An 11,469-nucleotide genomic window follows, 5' to 3' on the forward strand; every position below is an offset into this window, starting at 1 on the left:
CCATTATGCCAACTGCTGGTCCCAGGAATGACCTTTTATAGTTCTGCATACTCAAGTTAAAACTGACATTGAGGGAACCAGCAGTTAGCGTAATGGCTATGTCGCTGGACTCCCACGTAGTCGACCGCGGTTCACGTACCGGACCCGGTGGCTTAAAACTCACGCCGGGCGTGTGTGCGTGTGTGCCCAAGATCCCGAGAGGAGAATGGAGGAGAAGGGATTGCGGCGTGACCATCCCCCCTGGGGGGTGATTTCTTGCTTTCTGTCTCTATGTCTCTCTGTCTGTCTGGCGAGCGCACGCGCCCGATAGTGAAAAACCTCTCAAAGAAAAAAAAAATAGGCAAGAAAAAAAAAAAACAACAAAAAACTGACATTGACACACTGAAGCAAGTCCAAAGGAAAGCAACTGAATTAAAGGGATTAAGCCCACATATTTTCACATTGTGAGAAATTTGAAAAAATCAAGATGTTCAATTCGTTTAAAAAAAGTTTCTAGAGGAATAAGATCATTCAAATACATCTAGAATAAAGCACAGTGTAGTTCGGTTCTAGAAATGACAAACAGAAGTGACAAGGAAGTCATCAAAAGATAATAATGAACTCTATAAATAAGCAGTTAATGCTGTCTCAGAATATGATGGCTTTTCTTGGGAGAATAGGCATCATTGAAAACGTTGAAAGACTGAACAACTCATTGGTAGTTATTATAGAAAGGAGTGAAGCACTGCAGACTTACATAGCATTAACCATATAAAGTGGTTTTCAAATGTTTCAGTGAAAACAGTGTCTGCAAAGAAACAGGAGACAGAGTAATATACATATGGATATACCTCCTTTTGCAAACATAGCAATTTTAATTAAATCTATTTTACACATGGTGTTCTATTCAAGATTTCATTTTGCAAAAGGTGTTTTGTTATACTAAAAAATATTTCAAACCAGTAGGGAAGATAATTGCTGAAGTCAATTCTGGTGTTATTCTGATTTAAATCTTTTGACAAAATTCCACCTATATGGTCGACTCATTGTCATGTTACTAAGTTTAGAGAAGTTCTGTTTAATAAAATGATAGCACTCAGAAGGCTCTGTGCATTACATGTAAATAAATGTGAGAGTGACTAGCAACTCTGTGACTTGGACAGGAGAGAATAATTCACAAGCAGAGAGAAGGGGAAAGTAACATCAAAGTCAAAAGAAATACAAAGCAAAACCAAACCAAATCCCTATAGTCTTAAGATGTGAGACAATAGAGTGATTTCCAGAAGAGAATATTATATAGAGCCAGTGAAAGAGAAAATCTCTGGCCTCTGAGGGTCTTCTAAATGTGGATACTCCTCCATTCAGATTTTATTTTCAGTACAACACTGATTTTATGAGTTAATTGCAGAAAACTTAAGAAGACAAGGGAAGAGGCTGATTTCATGTTTTAGGTATCTCAGAATTTTAAGGCCTCTGGCATAATTCCAGAGAAAGAGTGCATCTTTTTATTTGGCTATATTCTTCTATAGAAAAGTCATGGATAATTTAGAAGTATTTCCCAGACATGATCTCATTTTGTCTCTCAGCAATGACCTAAAGGATAAAAGGACATGCATTTTCATCCTTATTTTCCAGATAAAGGAATTGGAGAGCAACAACATCAAGTGACCAAAGCAAATTACATAGCTACTAAATGGGGCAGCAAGAATGAAATCTGTGTCTTGATCTCAAATTTTAAAGCTCTTTTGTAATATCTTCAGTACCTGCTTTCTTTAACTGAGGGACTTTGTGAAAATTCAGAATTCCCTTAAACTTTGCGTCTCTTACAATTTCCTTGTGTCTGACATACAGCTAACTGCTAATCAGCACAACCTTAGCTTTGGCTACATAAGTGGACAAGACAAAACAAATAAACAAAAACATTTGAATTCAAATAGTAACATCTCTATTAAAAATTAATATTACTACAGAAATAAACAGGTCTATAAAAAAGAAAAAGCCAGCCTTAATTGAGTGACTCAGCAAATCGTGCTATGATAGCTTTCAGTAATTACTTTTTTTTGTTTTTGTTTTTTTTTAAGTGTCTATGGTAAGAGAAGCATGCAGAAAAATATCAGGTTTTGCATGCCCTTTTATTTTCGTTACCTCTTCTACCACTTGAGAATGTGTGGCCTTTGCCAGTCTGCAGATGTCTGGTAGGTGGAATAGTCTTGGCTAAACACCTTGGATTGTATCAGCTGGAAAAATAAATGTAAAGGACCCAATAAAAAGCTGAATTTACCCCCAACAGTATCCTTGAAGTGGGCCAATTTTTCTTGACTTTATAACATCTAGTTTGAAAGTTCTAAGTTCAGAATGCCAGAGTATTGGGTGTAAGGATTCTCTCTCTTTTTTTTTTTTTAAGAGATTTTTGCTTATAGGGTATGTGTACCAGAGAGAGACAGAGAGAAAGAAAGCAAGAAATCACCTCCCAGGGGGGATGGCCATGCTATAATCCTTTCTCCTTCATTCTTCTCTTGGGATTTTGGGCATGCATGCACAAGTGCCTGGTGTCAGTTTCAAGCCACCAGTCTGGGACTCAAACCATAACCAGCCACATGGACAAGTGCCTTAACCACTATGCCATCTGCTAGCCCTGGGTGCAAGGATTCTTAATAATAATAATAATAATAATAATAATAATAATAAATCCCAGAATGGAACTATGTGAGAGAATTTAATCAATTTACATTCAAGGTATTACTTACAGGTAAAGACATAATATTGTTATTTTGTTAATTATTTTCTGGCCATTGTATAGATCCTTTGTTATTTACTTCATATCTTGCTATATTTCTTTGTGCTTTGATGATTTTTATATTGGTATCCTTTGATTTCTTTATCTTTTGTGTGTCTACTAGCAGTTTTTGCTTTGCTGTTACTATGAGGTGTACGTAAATTATCTTATAATGATCTATTTTAAAGTGATGAATTTTTTTCTTTTGAGAGGTTTTTGCCTTGGGGCACATGCGCTTGCTGGAGAGAGAGAGAGAGACAGTGAGAGGGAAGGTGAGAAATCACTCCTCAGAACGGATGGACACGCTGCAATCTCTTCTCCTCCATTCTCCTCTCAGGGTCTTGGGCATGAATGCACATGTGCCTGGTGTGAGTTTCAAGCCACTGGATCTGTGACTCAAACCACAGTTGACCATGTGGGAGTCTAGTGATGTAACTGCTATGTCATCTACTTGCCCCAAGCTGATGAAATTTTGATAATACACAAGACTGTACACTTTAACTATACTCTCATTTTATGTTTTTGATGTCAAAATTTATATTTTGATGTCAAATTTATAATCTTTTTATATCATGTATCCATTAACAAATTATTGTACTTATACTTAGTATAATCTTTTTTAACTCTTATGCCAGAGTTATAGTAGTTTATATACCATCATTAGAGTATGAGATTATTCTAAATTTGGCTATAGACTTACTTTATCAGCAAGCTTTATACTTTCATATGTTTTTATGTTACTAATTAATGTCCTTTTATTTCAGCTTAAGGAACTCCCTTTAATATTTCTTGTAAGATACATTTCGTGATCATGAAACCCCTCAGCTTTTGTCTGTCTGGGAAACTCTCTCGCCTTCATTTTGAAAAGACAGCGTTTCTGGGTAAAGCATTCTTAGTTGACAGTTTTTATTGTTTTTTTTTTTTTTTTTTTTTTTTTTTTTTCCTTTCAGTACTTTAAGCATGAGAGCACTTCAAAAGTTTTTGGAAAATGGAATTAAAAAATAAGTTTATTTTGGGCAAAATAATTGAAGTCCATGTAGAATAGTTTCATAATATTCTATCTCCATGAATTTTTTGAAGTGTTCCTCATATATCATCCCACTCCCTCTTGGTCTGTAAAATTTGTGGTGAAAAATATGATGATACACTTTCAGAGGTTCCCTTGTGTGTTAGGATCCTCTGGTTTGCTGTCTTCAAACTTCTCTTTTTGATTTTTGACAGTTTGATTATAATATGTCTTGGTAACGTCTTCTTTGGGAAGAATATGAATAGAAACTTTCCGTTTTATCACCTTAATAAATGATGCCTATATTTCCCTTTTGAAAGAGCTATTTTAAAAAATAAATTTTTGTCCTTTCTTTTTAGTTTATCTTTCGTTTTCTTTATGATGTCCCATAATTCCCAAGAACTTTTTTGTTTTTGTTTTTGCCATAGGGCACATGCACTCACCAGAGAAAGACAGGGAGACAAAGAGAGGGAAAGTGAGAAATCACCTGCTGGGGGACATGGCCACATCACAATCCCCTCCTCCATTCCCCTCTCAGAATTTTGGTAATGCATGCACATTTGCTTGGTGTGACTTTCAAGTTTCTGGGTCTGGGTCTTGGATTGTAATTGGCCACATGGGAATTCAGTGCCTTAACCACACCACAGCATTTGTTGGACTCTTTCATGAGTTTTTTTTTTTTTTTTTTCATTCCTTTCATTCTTTTTTTCCACCTCTGACTGAATATTTTCAAATAATCTCTTTAACTTCATGCATTCTTTTTCTTTCTGCTCAAGCAGAAGTATGCTGCTGATGCTTTCTATTGCATTTTTTTGTTTCAACCATTGTATTATTCAGCTCCAGAATTTTAATTTTTTAAATGATTTCTCTCTCTCTCTGTAGTTTTGCTACAGGGCATGTGTACTTTCCAAAGAAAGAAAAAGAGAGAGAGAGAGAAGAAAAGTGAGAAATAACCCCCTAGGGAGGAAGACCATGTCACAATCCATTTTCTATTCTCCTTTCAGGATTTTGGGCACACATGCATATGCAGCAGATTTTTCAAATTTCCACATCTAGACTTAAACTGTGTAATTGGCCATGTGGGATCCAGGCACCTTAACCACCATGCAACCTAGGTGGCCTAATATTTATCTCCTTATTGAACTTCTAATTTTGTTTATTTTGTTTTTGATTTTTTTTTTTTTGGCCTATTATACAGTTTCTGAGTTCTCTTGTGGCTCGCTAAGCTTCCTTAAAATGATAATTATAAAAACTCTTTGTCAGGCAGATCATAGCTCTCCATTTCTTTGAGATGGTTACTGGAATATTACTGTGTTCCTTTGGTGGTCTCAGGTTTCCTTAATTTATTTTTGTGTTTTTTAAAGTCATGTGAATAAGTGCATTTTAGAACTAAATAAGTAATTGTTAATTTATTCACCAGTTTAATAAACACCCCATCTAAAACTTAAATAATACAAGTTTTTTATGGTACATATTCTTGATATGGTAGGTCTTAAAAATCTGTAATGGGGAGAAGGTAGAGTCAGGCTAATAGGAAGTATTTCCCAGTAGAAATTTTTTGTAGATTTGTTTTAAGAAATAGATCTCACATTTACATATTATGTTGTTATTGGAGAACTAAAATATTTTAAAGCATGTGTTATCTTAGAAAATTCATATAATTTTAACATTGTTTATATTATTACTTTCCAAAGATTTTTTTAAAAATAGACATTACACAGGAACACATCCATCAAATCCTTATTCACATAATGCAGATTCTATGATGGGTGTCTTGGTCTGAATGAACTGGTTCCTTAGAGTTGATATCTTTACATAGGCAGAGATGAAAAGCTTGTATCAAGGACCAAAGGTCAACAGCAAGGTTAATGAGTACTACGAAGATTTAGTTTTACAGAGTAGGGTTAAATAAATAGCACCATTTCTTCACTACTGTACTTTACTGAGCATTACACAAAATACTACTCCAGTGTGACTGCAGAAATTCTCATTTAGAATTGCTCGTATTTTAAGAAAATTGTCCCCTTCTCGAGTCTGGATCCAGGAAATAGTACCATATACATAGTAATTACGATATACTTTTGATAGTCTCAGTTCTGAACATGCCATGGTTGTGGCAATTGCAAATAACATTTATATGATAGTTGCTATGTGTTAGGCAGTGTTGTAAACAAGTTAGGCCTCCCACAAGTAGTTATCCTAACTCTAATTACTTTAAAATATCTTCAAAGTCAGCTACTAAACCATAGGCTGTCAGCTCTTTATAAAACTGTGTTTTTATGTGTGCAATGTAGTTTAGTGAAATATAAATTTTAGGGTCAGTTTGGTTCTATCATTTACAACTTGGAATCAGAAAAATGAGCCTCTTTGAACCTCAGTTTCTTCATCCTGATATTGGGTATAATACCTCTGGAATCTTCATCTCTCTTGCAGAGGGTCCAAAGCAGGTCTGAATGCATTAAGTGACCAAAGGCATTAAAACTGGAGCTTGAGTCTTTGAGGAAGTCTTCGGCAAGAAGTATTGACTTTTAGTTGGTCAAGGGTTCAGTCAAAGAAGGATAAGTCAGTATATTCATCAAAAATAGCTACCAATGCAAGATATGTCACCTAATGATAATCCAGGGTTCATCCAAACTCTGAGAAATTAAAGCCACTGATTCAGTGTTTATGACTGCTAATCATTACACTAGGAATGTATTTCCCAGCAGAAATTACTGGGAAAGAAGTAACACAACTTTAAAATATGTATTAATATATAATTATGAGAAATATTTCTTAAAACATATTTACAGAGAATTTCTGTTGGGACTTACTTCCCAGTAATTGAAAGTGTTAGAATTCTAAAGTTTAATTAAAACATGAGACAGAGGCAGAGAGAGAGAGAGAGAGACTGATTATTCTCATTAACTCAACATACTTTATGTGAACTGAAGAATACTAATAGATTTACCAGTATACACATTCCATTCTATAAAGCATGTTAGTTCTCTAAAACAAATTCATACTAGAATGGGGGAATTTATAATTTGGAGAAATAGCCTAGAAGATTTTTAAACTGGAGCAGGATTTTGGCTTGGCATATGCATTCATTAACAACAAAAATGGGTAATTTGCCTTTAGATAATATATTTTAGAATATTAAAAATACATTAAAACACAAAATTATCTCTACTATGGAGATCTGTGTGTTCTTAAATTTTTTTAATGCATTTTGTAAATAAAATAAAATTTGAAAATTTAAAAAATCATAGTAGTGAGTACTTTTTGATTTTAAAAAAAGGAATTAGATATCCTGAAGATAACTTCCCACTGGAAATTCTTAAGTGCTGAATAAAATATTTTACATACATTTTACAACGTATGGCTTGTTTAAATTTACAAAGAAAGTACAGTGGGAAACTGATGCCCAATCTTTACCTGCCTCCAGGGCATGTACAATCTCTATGACCAGAGGTTTTGGTGTTAAAGGTGTTGGATATTAAAGCATAGATAGCGAGGTGTGGAGTTGAGGCCTGAGACCCAAGATTAAAACGGGGACTCCTAAAGACTTTCCCCCCCAGAAAATGTTTGCTGCATTATTCCTTAAACATTTTTATACTGAATATTTTATTATAATCTTTTAAAAGTTCTAAAAGGGGGACTAGAAGATGGCATAATGGTTACATGGCCGTACTCCCACGTAGTTGACTGTGGTTCGAGTCCCAGACCTGGTGGTCCCTTCTCCATTCTCCTCTTGGGATCTTGGGCATGCACGCACATGCGCTTGGTGTGAGTTCAAGCCACCAGGTCCGGGACTTGAACTGGAATCAACTACATGGGAGTCCAGTGACATAGCCATTATGCCAACTGCTGGTCCCCATATTCTAACAAATTTTAAAATTTAGTGTTTTTCATAATTTTTAATTGACACATAATAGTAACAACAGTTTATGGGGTACCATCTGGTTTTTTCAATACATGAGTACCCTGTGTAATGATCAATAAACACACCCATCAACTGAAACATTTATTATTAGTTGTTCAAACATTTTAAAATAATTTCTCCTATATATATATATATATATATATATCTCCACACACACACACACAAAATTATAATCTAACAATTTTTTATTTAACAATTTTGACACATAGTGGTATGATTGATGTGAGCCTAGTAGTTCTAAAGAATGGGGAGAGGAGGAACCAGCAGTTAGCGTAATGGCTATGTCGCTGGACTCCCCCGTGGTCGACTGCAGTTCGTGTCCCGGACTGGTGGCTTAAAACTCATGCCGGGCGCGTGTGCGTGCATGCCCAAGATCCCAAGAGGAGAATGGAGGAGAAGGGATTGCGGCGTGACCATCACCCCTGGGGGGTGGTTTCTCGCTTTCTGTCTCTATGTCTCTCTCTGTCTGGTGAGCACATGCGCCCTATAGCAAAAAACCTCTCCCCTCCCCCCAAAAAATCACCTAAAAAAAAAAAAGAATGGGGAGAGGGAACCGGCAGTTAGCGTATTGGCTATGTCGCTGGACTCCCACGTGGTCGACTGCAGTTCGTGTCCCGGACCGGTGGCTTAAAACTCATGCCGGGCGCGTGTGCGTGCATGCCCAAGATCCCGAGAGGAGAATGGAGGAGAAGGGATTGCGCCGTGGCCATCCTCCCTGGGGGGTGATTTCTCGCTTTCTGTCTCTATGTCTCTCTCTGTCTGTCTGGTGAGCTCACATGCCCTATAGCGAAAATCTCTCAAAAAAAAAAGAATGGGGAGAGACATGGATAATTCCAAAAACTGACTATATATTCCTATTTGTTGACAGCTTTATGATCCACTTATGCCATCAAAATAAGGGAGGTACAAGCTATTCTAGAAATTGAATACTTAAATTGTATGGTGGAAGCCACTGACTACATACCTCAGCGTCTCTAGTTTTCACTGCTCTTCCTGTTGCTGATATTTAGGAAGATTCCTTTGGCCATTTCCCATCCGTGAGCTCAATCAGACACCAGTGCAGATGGCTCACCCAGGGTGCACACAGGCTTGTAATATTTGCTCTTCCTTTAATCTGTCAGAGATGGAGGCTGGGGTTGGTGATGAAGCCACCTGACAAAACTGAATGTATCTTTCTAAATCCAGTGTATTCTTGGAACATAATCTTAAATAAGCAAAAGTGGGATAAAATGTTAGTATTTCTGAGGAGAACAGATGAACACTTTTTTTCTTAATAAGAACAACCCCTTATTATGTGTTAGAACTTTTAAACATTTTTGCTTATCTTGTGTTTCCTTAAAACATTCCAGAAGTAAGATACAGTGATACAGTGATAATTCCCATTGTATAGATGAAAAAATTGAGGCTCAACTGTTGTTAAGTATCTTATCCTCATGATAAGATGTTGACCGAATCAGTTTTGCAGCAGGATTTGGACCAAGGCTGTTCATTTCCCCAAATATAGGATTGTAGGCCTTTTATTTATTTATTTTTTCAATTATTAAGGAAGATGGCTTTACCAGGCTACTGTGAATAGATTGGCTTTTTTCATCTCAGCTAACCTCAGAGTAAGTGCTAGGGAATACCTAGTTTATACGTAAAAGATCTTTTTGTCCTGGTTTTGATCTAGTCGCCTGGCAGGCTGCTTAAGATTTGTCTCAACACGTACATTTCCCTTGCCAAAACACACGTGGTATGTTTGGACATATGGTCTCATTTTTATGATCTTTTAACCTTTACATATTTTAAATATTTCATGGTGGGGTTAATTATTTGTGGTGACCAAAATTGGCAGTTGGTCTGATGGGGGCATGCTAGGAATCCCTAAGGAATGAGAGGATTGATACTATGTGGAACATATTTTCAAAGATAAATTCATAAATGTAAAGAAGAAATTGCTGACACATTCATTAGTGAGCAGAATCTAGTGATATCTTACAGTAAATTGGTAAATTTACTCTGAAAACTAGCACTATAAATGATTTTGAAATATGCTTATAACCATTTTTAAAATGGCTAAATATTGGGCAATTTGAATCACTTAGAAAATAATTGTTTAACTTTTGTTTGTCTTTATGTTTTCTGAATACATAATTGGGATGGAAAGGTTAAAATACCAAAAACAGAAAGGTAGGTTAAAGAGTGTTAAACTTAATGAGCATTTAAAATATACCCCAGGTAATGAGATTGTGAGATTTCTAACTTTTAGAATTATAAATAACTTTAAAGCAGTTTTAATTGCAAAACGTGACTGCAAACCAAGTTCTTAACCTTCTTGGAACCCTTTGACAAGGTAGCTAAAACAAACAAACAAACACAATTCTTGAAGCATCAAGTAGAGTCAAAATCAGGAGAGATATGCTCCACAAAGACTTCATACAATATGAAGCTTATATGGTGTATATTGTATATAGCATACGTTTACCATTGCTTCAACTGCTTAGCTTCAGCAAACCATGTCAGTACTTAGATTTGCCTGTCTTTAGAAGTAATAAAAAGTCCAGATTCTTTTTTTTCAAGTTTATTTTATTTCCTTCATGAGAGAGAGGAAGCATGAAAAAGAGTGCAAATGATAGTGTGTGCTAGAGAGAAAGTGTGTGCTACAGTGAGAGCACACACACTAGTGAGAGAGACAAAGCAAGTGAGACAGGCACCCTCCTCGGTGTCTTCTCACACTTCAGTGTGAAGTCTTCCCAGGCCTATCCCTAGTCAGGAGTTCGGATGCAGATGTGCCTGATATGTTTCAGGTCTACTGAGGATTTGAACCTTGGGTCAGCCATTTAACTTCCAGCACTGCAGGTCATCACACTACTGCCTACATTACTACAACTGGGTCAAAAGGTCAGATTCTAAGGTATGGTTTCCTTAGGTTGAATCCAGTGAACAAGGTTGTGGACCTAAATTCTGGATACCTGCAAAGCTTCTTTTCTGACTTTATAAACATGGGACAATATTTTTTCCCACAGGGAACATTGGATAATCTCTGGAAACATTTTTGTTTATGAAAACTGTTACTGTCATCTAGTGGATACAGTGCTGTGAAACACTTCACAGTGCCTAGGAGAGTCAGATCACAGCAAATGAGAACATCATTATAAACCAAGATTACCTACGTTGGCTTTTATAGATTCTAGGCTATGTTTTATCAGATCATAGAAAAGATTTTTACTACCTTAAAAGTTACAGTTCTATTAATCTACTGTTCAAAATTTATACCAAATGTTTACTTGATGAACAACAATTCTGTTTTGTTGTTGTTTTTTATTTTTAATTTTTTTTTGTGTGTGTGACATTTTTGCTATAGGGCGCATGTGCTCACCAGAAAGACAGAGAGAGACAGAAAGGGAGGGATCAGCAGTTAGCATAATGGCTATGTCGCTGGACTCCCATGTAGTCGACCACGGTTCGCGTCCCGGACCCGGTGGCTTAAACTCACACCGGGCGCATGTGCATGTGTGCCCAAGGTCCAGAGAGGAGAATGGAGGAGAAGGGGTTGCGGCATGGCCATCTCCCTGGTGGGTGATTTCTCGCTTTCTATCTCTCTGTCTCTCTCTCTCTGTCTGGCGAGCGCAAGTGTCCTATAGCAAAAACCTCTAAAAAAAAAAAAAAAAGAAAGGGGAAATCACCCCTCATGGTGGATGGCCCTGCTGCAATTCTGTTTCCTCCATTCTCTTGGGATCTTGGGCATGCATGCACACACACCTAGTGTGAGTTTAAGCCACCGGATCTAGGACTTGAACCGTG

This window comes from Tupaia chinensis, unplaced genomic scaffold (genome assembly GCF_000334495.1).
Source record: "Tupaia chinensis unplaced genomic scaffold, TupChi_1.0 Scaffold000237_1, whole genome shotgun sequence".
NCBI classification, from domain to species: Eukaryota; Metazoa; Chordata; class Mammalia; order Scandentia; family Tupaiidae; genus Tupaia; species Tupaia belangeri.